A 6,259-nucleotide genomic window follows, 5' to 3' on the forward strand; every position below is an offset into this window, starting at 1 on the left:
AAGAAAGATCCCAAATGGACAACTTAACCCTCCACCTAAATGAATTAGAAAAAGAAGAACAAAAAAGGCCTACAGTCAGCAGAAGGAAGGAAATTATAAAGATCAAAGAGGAAATCAATAAAATAGAGACTCAAAAACAATAGACAAAATGAATAAAACCAAGAGCTGGTTCTTTGAAAAGGTGAACAAAATTGACAACCCCCTGGCCAGACTCACTAAAAAGAGGAGAGAAAGAACACAAAGAACCAAAATTAGAAATGAAAAAGGAGAAATCACAACGGATACAGCAGAAATTAAAAAAAAAAAAAAAACATAAGAGAATACTATGAACAACTATACGGCAACAAGTTTGACAATCTGAAAGAAATGGACAATTTTCTAGAATCTTACAGGCTGCCAAAATTGAATCAAGAAGAAACAGACCAACTAAACAGACCGATCACTAGAAATGAAATGGAAGAGTTCATAAAAACACTCCCTACAAATAAAAGTCCAGGACCAGATGGCTTCACAGGTGAATTCTACCAAACATATAAAGAGGAATTGGTGCCCATTCTCCTTAAACTCTTTCAAATGTTGAAGAAGAAGGAATACTCCCAAAGACATTCTATGATGCCACCATCACCCTCACTCCAAAACCAGACAGAGATACCACCAAAAAAGAAAACTATCGCCCAATATCATTGATGAATATAGATGCAAAAATTCTCAACAAAATCTTAGCCAACCGAATCTAACAACATATCAAAAAAATTATACACCATGACCAGGTTGGGTTCATCCCAGGTTCACAAGGATGGTTCACCATATGCACATCAATCAGCATCATACACCACATGAATAGAAAAGACTTTATAAAAATTGAAAAATATAGCAAGGCAGTCAACCAAAAAGTATCTAATGTTTATCAGAGGAAGAGGTATGGGAATAGATTGTTGTTATAAATGTGAGAGAAAATATAATGAAGTATATCTAAAGTGATTTTAGAACACAAATGTGAAATATATTAACTCAACTTGGGAAGTAACTCTTCAAGGAAGAGATTACAATTACAAAAGGCTTTAAAAAACAAATAGGTTTTTCCCTTTAACCATGTTTTCTTGTATGGAAGTGTACAAAACTTAGCATGTACAGCAGAAGAGAAACATCAAAGGATATCATTGTTGACAAAGAGGCCAAAAAATAAATAAATGAAGTAGGAAGACAAAAAGTATAATTGAAATATAATGTTTCTATGATAAAAGGTAAACAAGTTGAAAGAGACTTATCACCTAACTGATAAGGAGACATACATTTCCAAATCCCTTGGAAAGAATATCAACATTATTCTAAATTACAATTTATCATAAAATTTTACAAGAATTCATTTCCTTTGATCATGTAACTTCATCCTTAAAATATAAAGATGTTTGTGCAATATCATAACAACAAAAACCTGGAGATAATTTGTTTCTCACAACAGGACAAATAAGATCTACCGTAGTGTCAGCATAATAATGAGTTGTGGAATTTTGACTCAGAAACATATGGATTTGAAACCCAACTAACTGTACTCAAACCAATCTTCTGACTTTGTTGTGGGGGTAGTATTTATGTTTCAATTTTCTCTTCCTCATCTATAGGTTGGGCATAACAATATGGTTTTTACATAAAGATTTAGCAAAAAATTGGAGTAAATAAACTCATTGTGCCTTCCATATGTACCCATTTTTTCTGTATTGGCATTATTAAGATAACTGTGAAGATAATTTGCAATCTAGAGTGATCTTTAAGTAAAACATTTTTCAAGCAAAACAAAATGCAAAATATTTCTTCCAGCATTGAAACAATGTAGAGTTGGGTCTGCACAGGTACAATGTGAGATCCATCAGAGACAGGATCCACTGAAGAAAATTTGTTTTCCTTTATGCTATTCATGTTAATAATTTTCCTCTCTTTTTTTTCTTTTCTTACCTTTTTTTTTTTCATTGAAAACAATAGATAAATAGATAAACCTCTTCACTAGTCAGGTTAAAGTTGCAAATAGCTTAATGCCCAGGACCTTTCAACAGAAACCCAGGTGATGAATGCAGACTCTTCCACAGCTCCATTCTTTGTGTAGACAATGGAATTGGGAGAACAGAAGCATCCCTTTCATATATATATATATATATATATATATATATATATATATATATACACATATATATGTATGTGTGTGTATATATATATATCCCTTTTGTCTCTCCACCGACTCCCAGAATCCCTATACGTTAACAATCTCGGTATTAGCACCAAATCTCTTCACAATATATTCACATATAAAAACACTACTTATATAATGGCAACTCGAATTCAGCTCTTTTCTCTACTTCTCACACAGGTTCCTTAAATGCCTCAGATCAACTTCACCCTGGTCCAGGAGTTTATTCTCATGGGCCTCACAGATCAAAGGGAATTGAAGATGCCTCTCTTTGTGATCTTCTTGTCCATCTAACTGTTCACATTAGTAGGGAATTTAGGTTTAATCCTAATCATTAGAACAGATCCAAAACTCAACACACCAATGTACTGCTTTCTTAGCAACCTGGCTTTTGTTGATTTCTGTTATGCTTCTGTCATTACACCCAAAATGCTTGGGAATTTCTTGTACAAACAAAATGTCATCTCCTTCAATGCATGTGCTGCTTAGTTAGGCTCTTTTCTCACTTTCATGGTGTCAGAGTGTTTGCTCCTGGCTTCCATGACATATGACAGATATGTGACCATTTGCAACCCTCTCCTCTACACAGTCTCAATGTCCTTGGGAGTCTGCATTCAGCTGGTGACAGCCCCCTACAGCTACAGCTTTTTGATGGCACTGTTTCATACCATCCTCACCTTCCACCTCTCCTGCTGTCATCTAATATCATCAACCATTTCTACTGTGATGACATGCCTCTCCTCAGGCTAACTTGCTCTGACATGCACTCCAAATAGCTCTCAGTGTTGGCCTGTGCTGGAGTTACTTTCATCTGCTCTGTCCTGGTTGTCTTTGTCTCCTACACATACATTATCTCTGCCATCCTGAGGATGTGCTCAGCTGAAGGAGGACGCAAAGCCTTCTCCACATGCAGCTCCCACATGCTGGCAGTCACCATATTCTATGGCACCCTCATCTTTATGTACTTACAGCCAAGCTCCAACCATTCCCTCGACACAGATAAGATGGCCTTGGTCTTCTACACAGTGATCATGCCCATGTTGAATCCATTAATCTACAGTCTTAGGAACAAGTATGTAAAGAATTCCCTGAAATAAGTTATCATAAATAGAAACCAGGCTTTTGTCTTTATAACATTTAAAAAATAATTTGAATAAACAAAAGAGGACTTTCCTTAATGATGTTTTTTTTCCCCTTGACTATTAAAACTAATAGAGTGCCTTGCTCTTACTTAGTTTCCAATAAAAATTTATTTGCTGTAAAATAAAATCATTCTCTGAATTTTTCGTGGTCAAATTTGACTTCAAATTAAAATTTATATGCATAAATTACCATAAGGATGTGTCGTAGCATTTCTCAAATTAAAATATATATATATATTTTTAAAATTCACCATTTCATCTGATAGATGCATAGCTAGAAACTAAACAAGAGCAGAAAAAAACGGAGGTATCTTGAACACACAGGTTAAGGTTATAAAAATGCTTTAATGATGGATTGTAAAGACTGCTTTAATATGTTTTCCTGAATAAATGCTTAGAGATAACTGTGAAGCAGTGGTCTTAATCTGGAGCAATTTCCTCCCCCCAGAGCATATATAGCAATGTCTAGAAATATTACTGATTTTCACCAGGATGAGGTGGTATAAAGGGATACTATCTAGACAGTTGCTGTCTAAACATTGCTATCTAGACAATTGAGCCTAGGGGCCTGTTAAATTACTTACAGTGCACGAGGAAGTCCTTCACAAAAAATCATCCAGTCCAAAATGGTAATAGTGCCAAGATTAAGAAAGCCTGCCCTACGAAGTTCCCTTCATGGCTTAGTGTAAACAAGTCCAACTAATATGTATGGACACAGGTTTGATCCCTGACCTCACTCGGTGGGTTGAGGATCTGGTGTTGCTGTGAGCTTTGGTGTAGATTGCAGATGTGGCTCGTATTCCGAATGGCTGTGGTTGTGGTGTAGGCCGGCGGCTATATCTCCAATTTGACCCCTAGCCAGGGAAATTCCATATGTCTAACAATTGGCCCTAAAAAGACAAAAAAATAAAAGAAAAAAAGAAAAGAAAGCCTGCCCTAACAATTATTTACCATAGTCAGCTCCTGGTGTGTTTTCCCTCTTAAGAGTCAGTGTCTGTATCTCTTTGTTGGAGAAGTGCATCAGGCTGCCTGAAGGGGCTATGCCTGCATTTCAGTTAAGGCAGAAGTTACTGTAAATGTATATCCCACAGGGGGCAGCTGCTCACCAACGACTGACATCTGACAGGAGTATAAGGTTACCCTTGAACAATGCAGGTTTGAACAGCATGAGTCCACCTTTACATGGATATTTTCCACTAGTATTTACTATAATAGTAAAAGATCCATAGTTGTTGAATTGGAGGATTTGGAGGAACTACTGAGGTCCATGACTAACTATAAGTTATAATCAGATTAACTTATGCATTTATGGGTTAAGAGTAGCTCAAGGGTCAATTGTACATACCCAAGCTTCTTTGTCCACTCAGAGTAATTCCAAAGTTTGATCTACTCTTTCTCCAGAACTATTCCATGGAATCTAACCAAAATTCCTATCATGGGATTTTAGTCCTATGACTTTGCTTGGCTTACTTCCTTAACAGGTTCCACTTCCCATTCAACTCAATAACTATTCTTGGGAACAATTCCTAATAAATCACATTTATACAAATCATTGACTCAGCATCTTCTTCTTGGGGAACCAACTTAAGATGATATTATCATTTCTATATACTACATTATTTGTGTAATTTCCCAGAAAAGTGTTATTTTTATAATAAATATATTTTGAAACATTATTTTTTTTCACATACATAAACATTTCTCAGTCTACTGAATCCTACTTGAGTACTTCAGTACCTCTTCCTATCAAAGAATGGACTCAGAAGTTTTAAAACAAGACTGGAAAAGTAAAAGTCGGAAGGAATCTTTAGAATATACAGTCAGATCTAGTTTACTCTTAGCCACAAAAGTAGAGGTATTTTTCTTCTGGGAGAAGAAGGACAAATTAATAGATGTGGATGTCAGAGATATTTTTCCTGTGCATGTTTGATGTGGCCACAGATTGGCTAAGAAAACAAACTGGAAGTGTGCTCTTTAGACTAGGTCACCAAAGATATTGAGTAATAATGGAAAGAGACAACCTTGAAGAGAAAATGACTATTGCATAAGCATTTTAAGGATTAAGTAAAAAATTTTTTTGTCTTAAAATATTCATGAGTAGATTCTTGGGAGAGTTAGGTATTTATTTCTTTGAAAGACATGTTTTTAGAAAGGTCACAAGGTAATCCTTATCTTTATTCAAATCTTTATTCAAAAATAGATTTAAATCCTGGTGTTAATCAACAGCAACAACATTATGAACAATTAAAACAATAACAAATCAATAATAGCAATTCAAAAAATAGGGAATATTAGGGCAATAATGTCATATTAAATGCAAGGCTGAAGATGTAATGTTCTTCAAACACCTGAGAATGATGCTGATTGATCTCCAGCCTGACTTGGGATTCCTATGGGATGTGGAATATAATTTTTCTTTTTTATTTTTTTAAATTATTTATTATTATTTTTTCCCACTGTACAGCAAGGGGGTCAGGTTATCCTTACATGTATACATTACAATTACATTTTTCCCCCAGCCTTTCTTCTGTTGCAACATGAGTATCTAGACAAAGTTCTCAATGCTATTCAGCAGGATCTCCTTGTAAATCTATTCTAAGTGGTGTCTGATAAGCCCAAGCTCCCGATCCCTCCCACTCCCTCCCCCTCCCATCAGGCAGCCACAAGTCTCTTCTCCAAGTCCATGATTTTCTTTTCTGAGGAGATGTTCATTTGTGCTGGATATTAGGTTCGTTATAAGTGATATCATATGGTATTTGTCTTTGTCTTTCTGGCTCATTTCACTCAGTATGAGATTCTCTAGCTCCATCCATGTTGCTGCAAATGGCATTATGTAGAACTTCCATATGACCCCACAATCCCACTCTTGGGCATCTATCCGGATAAGGCTCTACTTAAAAGTGACACGTGCACCCGCATGTTCATTGCAGCACTA

General features: G+C 35.7%; 1 pseudogene; it reads left to right on the top strand.

The window, feature by feature from the left end:
* Positions 1–2,371: 2,371 nt before the first annotated feature.
* On the top strand, positions 2,372–3,330 carry LOC125121085 (olfactory receptor 8U8-like; annotated as a pseudogene).
* Positions 3,331–6,259: the final 2,929 nt, after the last annotated feature.

The sequence above is a fragment of the Phacochoerus africanus genome, chromosome 2 (assembly GCF_016906955.1).
Source record: "Phacochoerus africanus isolate WHEZ1 chromosome 2, ROS_Pafr_v1, whole genome shotgun sequence".
Taxonomy (NCBI): Eukaryota; Metazoa; Chordata; class Mammalia; order Artiodactyla; family Suidae; genus Phacochoerus; species Phacochoerus africanus.